This window comes from Gastrolobium bilobum, unplaced genomic scaffold (assembly GCF_033153095.1).
Source record: "Gastrolobium bilobum isolate Gb01-03AN ecotype WA unplaced genomic scaffold, APGP_CSIRO_Gbil_v1 utg2281, whole genome shotgun sequence".
NCBI lineage: Eukaryota > Viridiplantae > Streptophyta > Magnoliopsida > Fabales > Fabaceae > Gastrolobium > Gastrolobium bilobum.
Genome location: NW_026899830.1, coordinates 42200 through 59166, shown reverse-complemented (window position 1 = coordinate 59166; position 16967 = coordinate 42200). Strand labels below are relative to the sequence as shown.

At 36.3% G+C, this 16967-nt stretch overlaps 1 non-coding gene across 1 annotated transcript; it reads right to left on the bottom strand.

Annotated features, from left to right (window-relative positions):
- Positions 1 to 11492: 11492 nt before the first annotated feature.
- On the bottom strand, positions 11493 to 11599 carry LOC133293796 (small nucleolar RNA R71). Its single transcript, XR_009749115.1, has one exon. It is a non-coding gene; the product is annotated as a small nucleolar RNA R71 (small nucleolar RNA).
- Between the last annotated feature and the right edge of the window lie 5368 nt (positions 11600 to 16967).

Below are 16967 nucleotides of genomic sequence, written 5' to 3'. Positions count from 1 at the left end.
AACTAAATAAATTGTTTTATTAGATTATAAATATAATTTTTTTCTAACTGTAAATATTTATATAATAAATGATATTAGATTATATTATCTTTTTTTAAAATTTTGAATATAAAATATAATTTATATTTATTTATCTGGTTTAAGCAGTTGAACCAGTGACCCACTAACCTAGTACCTCGACCGGTTCGATCACCGATTCGAGTTTCATAACATTGGATTCTCCATTCTGACATACCAAACGTACTCAGTGGTTACTTGCTATTTATGAAGAGTTTTTTTTAGCTTTGCCTCGAACTAAGGGTGTGCATAGTTCAGGTCGGGTCAGGTTTTTGTGCCGACCCGACCCAACTTGGTTTTTATAGGTCAGGTATTTACCCGACCCGCTTTAATTTGATCCAAGTCAGGTCTGACTTGGTTTGGATTTTTTTGAACTAGTTCAGAACCGGGTCGGATCTGACCTGACTTGGTTTCTGAAGTGGGTCAAATTCGACCTGACCAGTTTTTAACTTGGTTTCAAAACATGTTTTTAATTTGATTTTTTTATAGTTATTGATTTATTTTTTAAACTCATGTAATTTAATTATTTATTTGTTTTAAAATATATAAATTTTATAATAAATTTGATATTTGTTGAATAAATAAAGGAATGTAATTTTAAACCCCTACACATGTGAAGCAAAATAAGTGAAAATTAATGAAAAGTAAAGGATGAGAGAACGCTCTTCCCATTTTAAGATGAAAAATCACTAATTTTAACAATGATATATTATAAAATTACATAATGTCTACTGATAGGAAATTCATAAATTCAAACCCAAATTATACAATTATTATTAGGGAAAGATCAATTAGTTTAAGGCAACTCTTGGAAAACGACGAACATTTCGTCACAAAATTAATTTTTCGCCGGAATGCTTTTTGTCGAAAAACGACAAATTTTTTCTCTAATGAAAATTTTTACAAAAAATTTTTTTTGACGAAATTTAGTTTCTGTCAAAAGTTTTGACGAAAATGATTTCCTCCAACAAATGTTTTAAACGAAAAAAGAATTCTGTCAAAAATTTTGACAGAATGTTTTTCGTTAAAAATTTCGATGGGAATGTGTTCTGACGAAAATTTCGTCGAAAATTGTTTTGAGGGAAATGTAGATTCTCTAAAGAAGTTTGACAAAATATTTTTTCTTTCTAAATATTTTATCGAAATATTGTAAAAAAAGTTTACGAAATTTTTTGACAGAAATGTGTTCCGTTGAAAATTTTGATGAAATGTTTTTTATCAAAAAACTTGACGAAAATATTTAGTCGAAAATTTTCGATTGAAATGTGTTTCGCTAAAAATTTCGACAAACTTTTTTTTTGTCAAAAACTTTAATGAAAATGTTTTCGTTGAAAACTTTCGCCGAAATTTGAATTTTGTAAAGAATTTTGATGAAATTTTTTTCCGTCAAAAAATATGGAAATGTGTTTCGTCGGAATTTTTGTGAAAATTTTTGACGAAATTTAGATTCTGTAAAAAAATTTGACAAAAAAACTTTTCCATCAAATTTTTTTACAGAAATGTTTTTAGTCACAAATTTTGATGAAAATATTTTTCGTCTTGATGGAAATATTTTTTGTAAAAATTTTTGACGTAATTGTTTTACGTGAAAACTTTTCGTTTAACGTAATTGTGATTTTTTTCTTTTTTTTTTCACATAATGGGTATAAGTCAAGTTTATTGTACACTAGCATGTTGGATATGCCGGGTGTTGGCTATTCGAGGACGAGTCCTGGGATAGCTAACCAGTATCAGATATGCTGCTATGTTTATGTTGTATGTTTATATATATGCTTTATATTTGACTTGTCATGCAGGAAGTGAGTTCAAGGGAATAGAGGATTCTCTATAAGTCTTAAGCTTACTGAGATTGTTGTTATCTCACCCCTTCTTGGGGACATCATTTAAGGTATCTACCATAGTGGTGAGCCCTCCATGGGCAAGGACCAGGCACATGGCTAGTGGAGTGCCAGTGGATATTTATCTGATAGCATGTTTAGTTTTATCATGCTATAGTTATGTATTTTGAGATTATGTTATTGTGTAATAATGCTCACGACTTTTATTTGATGAGCTTATAGAGAATTATGTACTGGTTATGTATTTGTTTAGATGCATGTGATGATCATATGAACATGCTGTAATTGATGTTTAGTTTTGAGCATGGAGCCTTTATGTATGTATTGACCCATTGAGGAGATCATAGTCCGTGTGGGACTTGTGAGATGTCTGATTATATAAACTGTGTCTATCAGGATTATTTTATTGAGTGAGATTCTTACCTCCTAGTTATCCGTTAAACAGCCATTATGCTGTCCATGAGACTCTAGCAGGAATGATACTTGTTGTCATATCCGGTTAGTCAAGGGCCACTAATAATGACTAATGGGATTAGTTAGTAGTGGTATGGTTTAGATTTACGCTTACGCAATATCTTATATGAACGATTTTGGAAATGTTTTGGAAAAAGTAACTCATATTTTTATAAGACGATTTTTATTTAATAAAATAAAGTCTTTCGCTGTGTATGCTAAATATCATATATGTTAACAACCGGAGTACTATGGGATGTTACAGTCTTTCTCCTCACACACTTGCTTTCACAAAGCTTTCTTTACATGGTTTTAACTACAAGGTAGTTCTCAACAATTTTCATGATCAAACTTTCTTGATTTAGTGGCTAGATTAGAAGTTGTATTTCCAAGCTACTCAAGAATGGAGGTTCGACCTTGATGAGAGAAAGAAGCACGAAGAAGAAGCAACTAATGAAGAAATTAAAGCTTTAATCAAATTTTAACCAAGTTTGACTTTTGTGTCAAAATTCTAAAATATCTTAATTGGCATATTACTAACTATCCTTCATGTAACTTCCTTGATAATTCAAAGACTTGGTCATATTTCTTAATTCCCTAACTTCACCAATAAGGTTTAATAATATCTCACTATATTATTTTCAAGTTCCGGGTAACTCTTGTACAATTACATTTTTGCTCTAAAACTTCTACTAATTGCACTTTTAACGCAAAAGTGACTTTAATTCCTTTAATTAATTCTCATTTAATTAATCTTCATTATGCATGATTAAATTCTTAATCATATACAACTCTCATAAATTGCAAATTAAAGTTATTATAAAAGACAATAGAAGGCCAGGAGGAGGATCCAAAAAAGCACAGTCATCATCCATTTCCAGGTGATCGAGCAAAAGATTCGTCATCCAATCAACGCAGCTGTTCGCCTCCTTCATCGAGTGAATGAAATTAACTTGCCAATTCCGATTGATCAATGCTCGAATCCGAGTCACCAAATATGTTTCTCGAGCTATCTCACCATACTTGGTGAGCCGCAACAACAGAGCTAGAGTCGCTTTCAAGAACTAGCTTCTTGATACCCTTGTGCCAAGCAAGCTGGAGGCCTTTCAGAACACCCTATAATTCTGCATTCCATGATGAGCAAGTACCAATTCTATAAGCAAACCCATCTTTCCAACTGCCTTTTGAGTCATGCAAAATCCCACCACAAGCAGCCACACCTGGGTTGCCTCAGGAAGCACCATCTGTGTTAAATTTTGTAAACTCTGCCAGAGGAGGCAACCAAAGAATATTATGCTGAGACAGAAGAGGAGCATCCCTTTCAAACGCGAAATACATCAAACAGAATTATTCCATGAGCAGGTATAATAATGCCAGCTGTTCTAATACATAGATATAAGGCTAAATTCTATCTTGCTCCATATTAGCAAAAATAATAGAATTTGCAAGAGTCATAATCTCTCCAAACCTTGACTCACATAATCAGATTCAATATGGCAAGGGTAACGGTCTATAAGGCAACAAGGTTTGTAATATGAACCACGTAACCTACACAATATATTTAGATCAACTTAAAAGGAGGAATTATGATACATCACTAAATTTGTTAGCAGAATTATTAAACTATTCTACAAGCACACATCAACAACCACAATATAAGTTAATTACGGCCTTACACTTAAGCCACCAATGCGTTCAACATTAACACATTACATCATCCAATGTGTTAACTTAAAACTCAAAGCTCACCATGATTAAGCATGCCTGCTACTCCGTAATGAGTTGATCAGACTCATTACTTTGCAACTAGGACACACACATCACCATGTCAAACCTTGAACCAAGTTATTTTATTTAATCTACAGCCATCCAAGAAGTTATGATTCCAACATCTCCTGGATAAACTGCTCTGATACCAATAAATGTGACATCCCTTGTATACATTCAAGGGTTGCACCATTAATCGTATTCGGGTGCTCATATGAATTTAAATGTACATATATACATAACTGGACTTATGTCACGAGTGTTGTAAATTACATGTAGCTTGGAAACCTTGAATAAACACAATCATATCTTATCAAGCTGTAAAATAGTCAATTCGAAATTTACACTTTGTTATTCATTTATGCCCTTTTAGTGTGGACCCTTTTGTGCACGCTTTCTAATCACATGCTTTTTAAACTCTAGTTCAAATGTAAGGTTTTGAACACAGATTTAATTACAAAAAAATGAATTCAATTGGGCTTCTTAACAAGTCTCCAATTTATTATGTATTAAGGGTTAATATGAGCATGGTTTTGATTTAAAAGTAATTAAAAGTTATGAGAATTATAATTAAAGTATTATTTTATTCTTAGTAATATTCTCATAAAAATACTTATGTTTTGTTGTAATTTTCTGCTCAATAAAGAGATAAATTGGAGAGCTCAAGTGGATTTGCTTTAGATTTCTGAATCATTGAAGATCTTATTGAATCTTTCTTTGAATATTTTTAAGGAAAGTTTTCCTTTAAATATAAAAAGGAAGATTTGAAGGATTGGATTAAAGATATGATTGGAGATTCTAGTGAAGATTCCATTGAAGATATTATGAAAAGTTAAAAGATATGGTTTCATCACTATAAAAAGGAAACTCTTGGAAACACAAAGGAGGTTGGCACATTCTGCAACAGAGAGAGGAGAAGGAGAGAGCGAGAGATGGAGAATTTCAGAGAGAGAAGCTTGAAGGAGATTGATCAACATTGATTCTTCTTCTTCTTCTTTATGACTTCTTCTTTTTCTTTTTATTTCTTTGTTTTGTTTAAGCCAGCTATGTCTGGCTAGTTTTCTTTTGTAATTAGGGTCATAGATTTGATGTGAACCCTTTTGATATTTAAATTGTTTTTATAATTCTTTTATTTCAATTAGTTTTATTTTACCTTGAATGAAAATTTTATATCCTTATTAGAACTGATCACTCTTATAGGGTTTTGAGGGTTAGAGCTCACAATAGACATATTGAGGTTCTAATTGAGACTGGGGTAAAATAACAATTGTGCATGATCTAGACAAGGCTTGTATGAATTGCAGACTTCTAAATTCATTGAACTTAATGCTTAATTCAAGAGGAATTACTAAGACATTAGATTTCTAATTAGGTTTAAGGCTTAAATACACTAAGACATTAGGGTTTAAGTGTTTAACCAATTAATTTAAAGAAGATGAATTGTCTGAACAATTGAAATAATTGATTATAAGAATTAATTTAGATTAATAAGGGGGATCAAAGGTGAAGTGTACCCTGGCTAGGTTCTTTATTATAGTTCCTTAATCGTTCTTGCACGTTCTTTAATTGTTCTTGCAATTATTTTTTGTTCTTTTATTTTTATTTTAATTCAAAAATTATTCTCAACAATCAAATTGATTTGTTCAAATTAGAGGAAATAGTGATAATAGTACTTGGTGTCATTAATCTTCGTGAGAACGATATCTTATTCATTACTTTATTACTTGAAACGATCGGTATACTTGCCGTAAACGCAATAAGTTTTTGGCACCGTTGATTAATTTACACCAATATTATTCGTAGCTTTCTATCTTTAAGATTGGACTTTTATTTTTATTTTATTACTTATTTTTTATTTTTTATTTTAAATTTCTATTTTTTTATTTTTTTCTCTTTTTATTTTATTTTTTTATTTCAGTTTTTATTTTTATTTTTTTATTTTATTTTTTGATAAAAAAAAAAAAAATTTGTTCTCTATGATATACTATTAACATCGTGGTTGTACAATTTGAAATTCCATTAGATTTGAAAGAAGAATTGCTCTACATTGAAAATGCAAAACGTTTTTAGGGTGAATATGCAGAGGATCCTCACGATCTAATAGATAAATTTCTGAATTTCTGCAATGGCATAAGGATCGACGGAGTCACTGAAGACTCCATTAAGGTCCATTTGTTTGCCTTCTTTCTGAAAGGTAGGGCTAAGACGTGGTTGAAGTCTCAACCTCGACGAAGTGTCACCACATGGAAGGACATAGAATTCAGATTTCTGAGCAAATATTTCCCACCATCCAAAGTCACAAAGACTAAAAAGGAGATCGAGTCTTTCACACAAAAGGAAGGAGAACATTTATATCAAGCTTGAGGTAGACTTAAGAGATTATGCAGAAAATGCCCAATTGAAGATTGAGAATTTGTTCGCATTTTATACAGCGGTATGTGCCCACTTTCACGAATAAATTTAGATCTAGCAGCTAGAATACCACTTTACACTAGGAAACCTGAAGAAGTTCTTGTGCTGATCGAGAGAGTGGTTTACTACGAATACCAGGCACTCAAGGCCCAACCAATAGTTGAACAAGAAGCTGAGGAGAAGTCATCCATTTTAGCTCAAGAGGATTATATAGAAAATGCCGCACCTCTTCTCAAGAAACTCACTGAAGACGTTGAGGGAAATTCATACTTGAAGGATTAGGATGTGACAATAGCTACTAAAAAATTTGAAACCGAGGAGCAATCTGTTACAGAAGAAGAATCCAAAGTTGAAGAATATTTTGAAGTAAGAGAAGAGCAAGAAGATGGAACATATAGGGAAGAGGCCCCCTCTCCAATGACAATTACCCTCCTACATTCTCATGATGAAACACTTGAATTGAAAGAGTATAAAACTGAAGAAGATGCATACTATGAGGAGCTAGAGATGAGATCTTCAAATGAGGAAGAATGCAAGGAAGCTAATCTTGTGAATTCAATTGAGGCATGCAGCGAAAGAAGCACTAACACCCCTGGCCCCATGGCAGACGTATGTTGAGCAAACCTTATGTGATGTTGAGACTAATGCGAATCAAGTGCCAATGACCTTATTTGAGAAAATGGAAATAAGGCATATAAGATCTGTGAAGATGCCCGATCGCTTTATTCAATTGTTTGGTTAATATTACCAAAAATGTATTAGTGAAGGCGAGCAACTTTGGGTACAGAGAGAATTTTACAGTCATTGATATGGACGTGGACCCTATTTTTGCACACCTTCTTGAAGAACCATTCATGGCCACCAAAAAGTGGATGGAGACCAGGTAAGTATTGTTGATTTTACAATTAATTCTTCATCTCTTACAATCTTTCCCTCAGATGTACAAGCACAATTTGTTTAAGATAAGGGAGATGGAAGAACAAAGCTCAAGAATCCTCATCTATTAAGAATGAAAAGCAAACCCCAGGTTAAGATAAAGAAATCCCAAAAGATGACTATGAGCAAAGGAAAAAAGCCAGCTTTGGTTCTTTGCTACAAGCCACCTTGATCATCTGTCAACGTCAGGCTCATGACGTTAAACAAGCACTAATTGGGAGGCAACCCAATCAATTTTTCTATTTCGTATTATTTATTTTATGTTTGTTTGTTTATTTTATTTCTTTTTCCTTTAGTACTATATTGAGATACATACTCACTTTATGATATGAATAAGGAGACAACACTTAGTGATCCATTGCAATTGCCAAATGGGTCAATCACAAGATCAAGGGCCAAGAAGTTTAATGAAGCTCTTAGTGGGTTGATCAAGCAAATATGGGTTAATCATGAAGCCTACAAGTCCAAATTTATTCGTAATCAGAGTTTAGTTCATGCCATGAATGCAAGGGAGGTTGAGTGGAATCAGTAGCATTTCTAATGCCAATTAATGTTTAGTGGGGCTGATAGCATTTTCAATGTTATTAATACTTAGTGGGGTTGATTAACATTTTCAATGTCATTAATGTTTAGTGGGCTGATTAGAGTCTTTTCCTTTTTTCAAGTTGTCAATTTTAAATTAGTGTCTTTTCATTAGCTAGTCTTTTCCTATTCTTGGAGGGATGTTCCAAGTATAAATAAGGAAGAATATAACTCTTGTGATCAGATTTTGAAGTTATAATATAATTGAGAGGTTTCTTCTTTTTGGTTCTTATCTAGAACTCTGAACTTATCAAGAAGCTTGTTCTTGTGACGTTCAAACCAGACTTATCACTAACATTCTTCTTTCTTGAGTGTGGCATCTTTATCCTTCTTATACCTTTGGTTTTTATCTTCCATAGATAACGGGTCAAGGTTCTTTATTTCTTGTTTTAAATTCCTGATTGCAGAAACGATCCTAACTAAATTGGTCTTAGGTCTCACTATTCTTGGTGAGATTCATATCATTTGGTATCAAAGCTAGTCTTCTAAATTAGGTTTTAAATATAATTATACGATTTAGAATTACGAGGTGTTATACCCCCGCTCGAGCGGCTCCCTCGGAACCCCGACCTGGGAGCGGGACTCCAGTTACCTTTTTGCTGACCTCGCCACTAAAGAACCTCATCAAAATGCGAAGTATGAGCCATACCTAACAAAGTTTACACTCTTCCAAGGTTAAAAATCAAACTTCAATAATAAGTAGTCTATGGAGGCAAGGTCGATTGATGGTGAGGGATGGAAAGTTCTGGTCGGTTCATGGGCATGCAAGAAGGTGAAAATGATGTGCCTTAACAAAGTTGTGTCTTTCTCTCATTTTTTTTGGTAAATAAGGAGGAGCCAAAGGCCCCAAACACAACTCAGTTCAAGAACACCCTACGAGAATTACAAACCAAAGAAAAATTAGCCAAATACAGTGGGAAAATCCCAGGGGGAGGGGAATAAAAAATACTTAAATTATTCACCAATGGTTGATTCAGAAGGTATTTGGACAACCAGTCCGCACACCCGTTACTCTCCCTAAAAACATGAATCAGCTGCACCTCCCAATCCTTTTGTAACCAGGCTCGAATTTGAGTCACCAAACAAGACTCTCGAGCTGCTCCTCCACTTTTGGTGAGCAAAGTGATCACTGAGTTAGCATCACTTTCTAACAAACAACATCTTCAGGCCCCATTCCACGCCAATTCAAGTCCTTTTAGTACCCCCCCCCCCAAAGTTCAACTACAAAGGCTGAACATTTACCAATGTGATAAGGAAAACCTTTAATCCATCTACCAGTTTCATCCCTTATGAGACCACCACAAGCAGCTTCTCCACTATTAGACTTGGTTGCCCCGTCTGTGTTGATTTTAATCCATCCAGCTTCCGGAGGATGCCAACCTACTTGAATGTACCTCAGCCTTCTCATGATTATACCATCATGACCCTGCCTCCAGGCATTTGAGATATCATACACAGATTGATGGATTGTTTAGCTTTTATAGGCTAACCAATTAACTTCTTCACCATGAATCTTTTCATTTCTCCAACGCCAAGCACAATCAACAATGACAGCAAAATAATGGGCCATTGATCATTAATCCGCATCAAGGAATCAATCTTCAGATTCATCTTCAACCAGCTATTAATATCTGCAACAAAAAACAAATTATAAAAAGTAGGGTTAATTAATTCCAGCCACATTCTTTTAATTTTGTTGCAATCCCTAGCCGTATGCAATATGGATTTCTCTTCCTGATGACAAAGAGGACAGATCAGATTTGACAAATCCAATCAAGCCAGAATGCTCTTAGTGGGCAACCGGTTATGGGCGAACTTCAAAGGAGAACACTGATTCTGTTAGGAATTTTTAGTTTCCAAATAACAGACCGGATTCTATTGTTATTGTCATCCTCATCATCTTGATTAATAAGAGCACTATACAAATTTTTTACAGTTACCCCACTTGAACCTTTAATATTCCACCCAAGGGTATCTGTAACACCCTATTACCGGACTGGTGTGTTATCAACAAATATAATATTAAGCGCAGTTACAATCACAACGTTTATTTGTAATTACAGGAAAAAAATTTCTTTTTAATATCGTTTGTACTTTTGAAATGACTGTGATCATAACTCAAAACTTATAGAGGAATTACGAATACATTAGCTTAATACCATGCAACTTACATTTAAACATGCTAAATCCATGAGCTGAGGAATCGGAGTTGGCAGATAAGAAACTGGGACAAAGCCAAAAAGTGCTATGTCTTGAGCAGAGGTAATAACTATTTAAGAATGGAGCAGTGAATCCGTTCCTTCTGTTAAACTGTTTTTAAAACCATCCACTTGTTGTCTCTTAATTATAGTTGGTACTGTTTTATTATTTTTACTTTATTTAATCCTGTATCTACCAAATCTCCAATGATTATTATCTCACCTTCTTATAAACAGGAAGGATCACGTATATAACGCAGCGAGCAATTGTTTGCCATCAGACTGAACTTACTGTTCCTGAGGAACGTTGTCAAGACAGTAGGGAACGTTTGACCATACAGTTCATTCACTAACTTTTCTTCTCATTTTCATTCTTTATAAAATAGTGTAAGACAATATCTAGAGTTCTATCCTCGTGGGAACGATAATCTGGGCCTTAATACACCCATTATTACTCGATGCGTGCAATTGCGCACTTGGGTTGGAAGTAAGGGAACGAGTCTGTGTTCTACTACAATTATAGAACAGAGGAACGTCCCCCATCAGAACTTATATTTTTCCACCATCAGCAAACCACCCAACAAGTTTTTGGCGCCGTCGCCGGGGACAACAACACTAAATTTTGTTCTTATTACTGTTTTAGTACATACTCTGTATATTTGATTTTATATTTTTCTTGCCACTGAACCTGCTGTTCATATAACTTATGTTTATGGTTTATGAGTGAAGAGTTTGAAACAAACTCTGACCACTCCATTAAAGTACCTGAGTTTCTCTTTGCTCCTGAACTAGAACGTACACTTCATAGAAGAAGAAGAAACTTCAGGGTAGAAATTCTTGAAAACATGGCTGATCATAATAATAATGAAGATGTTCCTCCTGAACAAAATTTCAGAACTCTGGCTGCTCCTTTTAGGAACAGACCAGAGAGGGGAGTAATTCTCCCTCCTGTAGCACCCAATTTTGAATTGAAACCTATCATGTTTCACATGATTAGGGAAGCAGGAGTCTTCAATGGACTCCCTGCAGAAGATCCTTACACACACCTCACCACCTTTTAAGATATCTGTGATAATTTTAAAGCTGAGGGTGTGATAGAGGAAAGTATGAGAATGAGGTTATTTCCTCACTCTTTGGGCTTAAAAGCGCAAAAACATGGATGAAAACTATCACCCCTGGTTCAATACACTCATGGGAGGAACTCTCGAACAAATTCATAGAGAGGTTTCTCCCTATGTCCCGACAAGCTGATGTAAGAGCAGAAATCTCTAACTTCAAGATGTTTTATGGAGAAAATCCCTATGAAGCATGGGAGAGATACAAGGACATCATCAGAAAATGTCCAAACCATGGGGTAGAAAGTTGGGGAGTGTTACAATCTTTCTATAAGGGACTTGACCATACTTCTCAGTCACATTTAGATTTTGCTGTGGAAGATATTTTTTTACAGGAACTCTTGAATCCAGGTATGACATCATAGAAGGCACTGCTGAAAGATGTCTCCAATGGCCAATAGACAGGGTGAGCCTAGTAAGGAAGCCTGGCATTCTCGAACTAGATAAACAAACTGCCATGGAAGCGCAGCTGGCATCACTCATGAATGAGGTGAAGAACCTGAAAAATGATCAAGAAACACCAAGGATGGAAGTCTTGCAACTCACAGCAGCTGAAATTGAACCATGCTCGGCCTGTGGAGACCTTCATGATTCAACATACTGCCCATCCACTGCATTGGTGTGTTATGCATAAAACTTTGGCAACAGGAACTTCACCCAAGCCAGGGATAATCAGCAAGCAGGACGCAATACCAATTCAAATCCTAGAGGAACTATCACAAAAAATCAGAACCATAATCCCCAATGGAGGCCACCCATGAACCACAGACCATTCACCACTCAGCAGCAGTACCAGCAAGGTAGCAGCAGTGGAACATTTGAACAACAAAGAAGAAACAATTACGTTCTGTTCCACAGAGATGACCAACGCATCAACACCTTGGAAAACTATGTTAAAGAATATATCACCAGGAATGATGCAGTTGTCAGGAACATTGAATCCCATTTGGGACAGATTGCTGCCAGTCTCAATACAAGAGCACAAAGATCACTATCAGGGGATATTGACTTCCACTCAACAACCTCACCAAAGGTAGTACTCACTTTACCTAATTCCTCTTCAGAGCAAATCAAGGCAGTCACCTTGAGAAGTGGGAAAGCCACTACACAACCCACTACTTTTCCAGAGAAAAAGGAACAGAATAAAGCATCTGAAGCAGCTCCAAAAACACAACAACAACAACCAGCCACTGATGAGCAGAAACCAGAACCTGGAAAAGAAGCCAAATCCAATGAAAACTAGGTGGACAGGAGTCAACCAATCAGTCCAACTCTAAGAAGGAAAATACCAACAAAAATTTTGTTCCCTCATAGAACAAAGAAGAAACTAGATGATAAGCAGTTTGGAAAGTTCCTGGACATTCTAAAATAACTCCACATCAACATCCCTCTGGTGGACGCACTAGAACAAATGCCCAGGTACGTAAAATTCATGAAAGATGTTCTCTTAAAAAAAAGAGGGATAACAAAATATGAGACTGTAAAAATGACACATGAAAGTTGCCAGTATTTGGGCAAACTTCCACTTAAGCTTCAAGATCCAGGAAGCTTCATTATTCCTTGCATTATAGAAAATACATACCAAGGGAAGGCCTTGTGTGATTTAGGGGCAAGCATCAATCTCATGCCTCTATATGTTTTCAAACAATTATCCACGGGGCTAGCTGAACCAACCACAGTAACTTTACAGATGGCAGACAGATCCATTGTCAAGCCAGAAAGGAAGATTGAAGATCTGCTAGTCAAAGTAGACAAATTTATCTTGCCCGCTGATTTCATCATCTTGGATTACGAAGCTGATATTGACGTTCCCATCATTCTGGGTAGACCGTTCCTAGCAACTGGAGGGGCAGTTATCAATGTACAAAAAGGGGAACTAATCATGAGAGTTCACGATGATGAAATCAAATTCAATATCGTTAAAGCAATGAAGTTCCAGGATGAAAAAAAAAGATTTAGAAGAGTGTTCTGCACTTACTTTGTTAGATAACCAGTTCAGCAGAAAAACAGAAGGGGAAGAATATAAGGAAGAAGAAGAAGGTCCACAAAAAGAGGAGCAAAGTTGCTATCTGCAAGAAAGGAGACCTGAACCTTTGATAGGAACTGAGAAGGAAAAACAACTCAAACGACATACTTTGGAAAAACCTCCTGATCTAGAACTGAAGCCTCTTCCCCAACACTTGAAATATGCATATCTGGGGAACAATAACACCCTCCCTGTGATAATTTCTTCATTTCTCACCAAAGAACAAGAAGAACTGCTGCTCAACAAGCTCAAGAATTACCAAGGAGCTATCGGCTGGACCATAGCGAATCTCAAAGGTATCAGTCCCTCATTCTGTATGCATAAAATATTATTGACTGATCCTAACAGTTTTTCAGTAGAACACCAAAGGAGATTGAATCCTATAATGAAAGAAGTGATAAGAAAGGAAGTCATTAAATGGCTAGATGCAGGGATCATATACCCAATATCTGACAGCATTTGGGTAAGTCCTGTCCAATGCGTTCCCAAAAAAGGAGGCATAATAGTGGAAGTAAATGAGAAGAATGAGCTAATACCTGTAAGAAAAGTTACAGGATGGAGAATTTGCCAAGATTACAGAAAGCTCAATAATGCCACCAGGAAAGACCACTTCCCGCTCCCTTTTACAGATCAGATGTTGGATCATCTAGCAGGAAAAGAGTACTTCTGCTTCCTTGATGGATATTCGGGGATAATCAGATTGCTCTAGCACCGGAAGATTAACATAAAACCACCTTCACTTGCCCATACAGAACATTCGCTTTCAGAAGAATGCCCTTCGGGTTATGTAATGCACCAGCAACGTTCCAAAGGTGTATGTTCTCTATTTTTTTCTGATCTAATAGGTGAAGGAGTAGAAGTTTTCATGGATGACTTTTCGGTGCTGGGAACGTCATATGACCACTGCTTGGATAACTTGGAAGAAGTCCTCCAAAGATGCTTGTCCTCTAATTTAGTGCTTAATTGGGAAAATGCCACTTCATGGTGAAAGAAGTGGCCTTGCCACAAATTCTAAGTGTTCCACACTCAGTTTCCCTAAGGAGAAGTTCACATTCTCAAACAGAGCACCATCACGGTTAAGTAATGGCATAAGGCATCTTGCCTCAAAACAAAATGACCGGTGCTTCCCATAGAGACACGCTCGGTAGGATGAAGTCTTTCGCTGAAAGACTCCCAACAAAATTCTTCAGCTCAGCCAATTCTGGCGGATCATCCGGTATAGAGCTAATGCAATAGGCCCCACACCAGGCAACAATTCAATGAAGAACGCTATCTCCCGCTGCGGCGGACACTCAGGAATCTCCTCAAGAACACCTCGAGGAACTCCTTCGTGGCAGGAATGCCAGTGAGATCCTCCTGTGTCCCACTCACCAAACCCCCCAACATGACATAACCAATGTCCCTGCTCATAAGGCTCTCCTAGCCTGCAACAATAAAATAAAAGGAGAGGAACTAGCTGTGGAATCACACAGTGACATCACCACTCGCTAGGCACATCAATCAATCAATCAATCAGTCATCACACAACTATCAGACAATCCATCCATGCCAAGGATGATTTCCGAATTAGCCATCGGCAATCCAATCAAATCTACCAAGTAATCACGGCCCTCCCACTGAAACACGACATCTCGATGTACAGTGGTAGTATCACATTTTTCTCCGGTGGCGATGGTCAACCGCAACGGTGGAGAAAGCACAAACATGGGCAACTCAAGCCACACAACAATCGGGGTTACAATAAAGAATGCGTATTCCCGGAATCAAATAAAACATCAACAACAATTCCCCAATGGAAACAGTACCTCTGCCAAGTTTCGGAGCTCGGTCCGACTGCTGCCGATCCCCAGTGTAAACTCGCCCCGTGGCAGGTGGCATAACAGGTGCCGCTGTAGACGCCATAGGAATCACCTGTAACGGAACTTCCCAAATTGTTGCAGCTCCCGCCGTTGACGACAAACAATCTCTGGAGTAGTGGCCCTCCTGGCCACACCGAAAGCAGATCAACTGACCGGTAGCACAACGTCCGGCATGATCCTTTCCGCACCACGAACATCTAGGAGTGGAAAGAGGTCTAGCAAAACCTCCCTGTTGTGAAGAAGTCCTCGTGAACTGACTAGGCGCTTGCCTAGCAGCCAACTGCTTTCCTTTACCCTTGCCAGCAAACTTTCTGTCTTTCCAGGAAGTGGAATGTTGCGACTTTAGCAAGTGTACTAGTCGTACAAGTAATAAAATGATAAGTAAAGATCGTTCCCACGAGGATTTATGTTCAAACACCAACTAACCATTTATAATTAAGTTGAATCAAACAAGAGTTCATTGAATGCATTGATAATTGTCACCAGAATTTGAATTGTAATTTGACTTGGTAAAATAACTAAAATGTGAATTATAGTTTTACAACAAGTAGTAAGAAATCAATGTCCCTCAACCATAAACTTATGGAAGAATCAATCCTATTATGAATTATCTTCTATGTGATGTCAATCAACCTTTTTATTATCACCAAGATGTAATTCCTTACTATCTTTTTTTTTCCGTAAATAATTCCTTACTATCTCGGTTGATACATTAATCAAGAACCCCAATCCCTTGGTGATTCCCTTCTTAATACATACATTAAGCACTAAGATTTTAAAGATTACATCAGAGTCCTATTTCAAATCCCTTGAATAATAGAACATTGATGATGAAATTGCCAGTTACAGAAATAATGTAAACATTCATGTTCTACACTACTCCCTTAATGGAAAGAATTGACAAAGACAATTTCATATAATCACATAAAAGATAATCATACTATTCAATCAACCATACATAAATTCATCTTTGAGTTCCATTGAAATCTAACTACAAAGGACTCTACTCAGACATAGAAACATAAATAACAAGAGAAGAGAAAAGATCAAACTCCATTGTCATGTTGTTGAATCTTCAATGTTCAATCACAATTACATAAAGTATACTAAACTAATACAAGACTAAGACCTAAGGAATTTGGAAATTCAGAGAATGAAAAGTCAGATCAGATCTATAAAAGATCTGATCTGATCTCCTCCCTTTTTTATTTAAGTGTGAAGGCCCCTTGCCCTATTTATAGTTTACAATTTCAAAACTGAAATAACATCCAGAAACTGACATGGGCGCTAAAACGCTCAATGTTGGACGTTTTAGCGCCCAACTTGACGGATGCCTAACCACTTTTAACTGTCCTCAACGCTAAAACATTCATCCTGACCGTTTTAGCGTTTAAGGCCCGAATCTTTTTGAACAGCCGAGCGCTAAAACGTTTGCTTTGGACGTTTTAGCGCTCGGCACCAGCAATTTTTGTCTTCATTTTGTAGCAGCACGCTAAAACGTTCGCTTTGGACGTTTTAGCGCTCAACACTTAGAGTTCTCCCATTCTTCAGAATCTTCTTCCTTCTCTCATTTGCTTCTTGAGCTTCATTTCCCTACAAGAACAATGTAAATTTTCAACAAAATTTTCAGAACTTGTATTTAGGACTTTCCAGGACATTGACCCTCTTTTCCATCCATTTAATCACACAAATTAAGCTAATTCATGCTTTAAAACCTTATAAAC